Here is a 1,971-nt window from a genome sequence, read left to right as displayed (position 1 = left end):
ATCCTCTCCACCTCCCAGAGCCACCACCCCCATGTCCCTCACCCCCCACAGCCCTGCACCCTATTCACCTCCATACACTGCTGCACTCCCATTATGTCCCTATACACCTCTGTGCCCTCCACATCCTCATGCACCTGTAGCCTTCTGCCTCCCCCTGCATCCCCATCCACCCCACATACCCCCCCACACCCCCTCCTCTCTCCTTCACTGCCCCCTCTCACCCCCACCCTGCTCTTGTCCTTGGCCTCTTTCCTTCCCCATCCTCTCTCCTCCACCCACCCACCCCCATCTTTACCCCTCCAGCCCACTCTCCTCCCTTCCCAGCTGGGTGATTTAGGCAGCCCCTGGAAAAGTGTATAAAAAAGTGTCTCTGTGTAGGCAAGTGTGTGCATGCATGCATTTATGTGTGTAAGAGACTGTGTGTCTTTGTGTAGGGAGGTGCGTGTATTGCCGCATGTGTGTATATCTGTGTGAATAAAATGTGCAGCGTATCTCTTTGACTTTTATTCCTTTTGCTGGTTTGCACACAAAAAAACTGATGCCACAAAATATGTGTGTATTCATTTCATAACAAGTTTTTAAAAGAGAAGGGAACTCTAAAAGAAATGTATTATTTCTTAAAAAGTGAATGTTGACTAGTAATTGCAGAAGAGCCAATGTATCATACATTTCTCCCACCTTTGTCTAGCTACATTATAAACTCTTCGTTGCAGACTCTCTTTTTATGTGTATGTCCAGCACCTACCACCCTGGAGCCCTGCTCTGAGTTGGGGTTTCTAGGCTAAACAACAATGATAATAATAAATAATGCGGAAGTATGTGTGTTAGTGCATGCTAGATGTGTATACATGAATACACCTGTGTTTCTGCATTTAGGTGTGGGAGTCAGGTTCTACAGATTTATTTATATAGGTATCTGGATAGGTGTGCATTTCTGTGGTTGTGCTCTATGGATTTGTATTTGGGCTTTGGGAGTGGGCTTTTAATGTACCCACTGCAGCTCTGATAATGCGTGGTCCTGATTCTACACATAAAATTACAATAACTTTAGTGATCAAAAAACATGGAGCTGGTTACGAAAAATGGGAAGAGGGGAGGGAAAGAATCATGAAAACCTTTGTGAAATTTCATTTTTTTTTAAATTACCCCTTTTGACTATTTTGTTGCCAGCTCTAGTGTCCTGTAACAAATAAAACCTGAACTTAACATAATACATCTGTCAAAACAATAAATATGCTTGTTTGGGACTTGCAGTGAAAATGAGCAGGTGAGAGAGGGTGGAGGAGAGCAAGCGATGGAGGGAAGGGGAATGGAGTGAGCGGGGGCGGGCTCAGGCAGGGGTGGGGCCTTGGGGAAGGGGCGGGGCAGTGGGCAGGAATGGGCAGGGCAAGAGTGTTCGGTTTTCTGGAATTAGAAAATTGGCAACCCTACTCCCCAGGTCTGTGCAGAGCTCTGTAGAGAGAAGAACAAGGATCATTTGTCTTCTACTCCTGGTCTCAGTCATAAAGGGATGCAGAGATTGATGGGGGCTCCCTGCAGAAAGGTGTACCACTGGCTGCCATCCAGCTCCTGTTCCTCACAAGCTCTATGCAGTGGTCCTGGGAATAGATGACACCATCATGGCCCCAGACTCAGAACCAGCAGCTGCTCTGGTGCTGTGTTACTGCTGAATATCCTCCTACAGGCCCTGGGGCAGAGCTTGCATGTGAGCTCCATGTGGAGCAGTGCATGAGACAGGGATTACAACTGACCAGCCAGGGACAGGAACCCCCTGGGCAGAACAAGGACAAAGACCTGTGTGATGTGTGCCAGCAATATGGATCTCCTGGCAAACAGGGGACATATACCCCCCAAGGTAGGTCAGCAGCACAGATCTCCTGTGCAGACCAGGCACAGAGACCTGACAATCTCTTTCAGTGTTACCCACATTAGGCCACATCAGGGGCCTCATGTGATGTTCACACCTGCTGC

The sequence above is a fragment of the Terrapene carolina genome, unplaced genomic scaffold (genome assembly GCF_002925995.2).
Source record: "Terrapene carolina triunguis isolate 2854851 unplaced genomic scaffold, T_m_triunguis-2.0 Scaffold210, whole genome shotgun sequence".
Lineage (NCBI taxonomy): Eukaryota > Metazoa > Chordata > Testudines > Emydidae > Terrapene > Terrapene triunguis.
Note: the sequence above shows the minus strand (reverse complement) of the source record.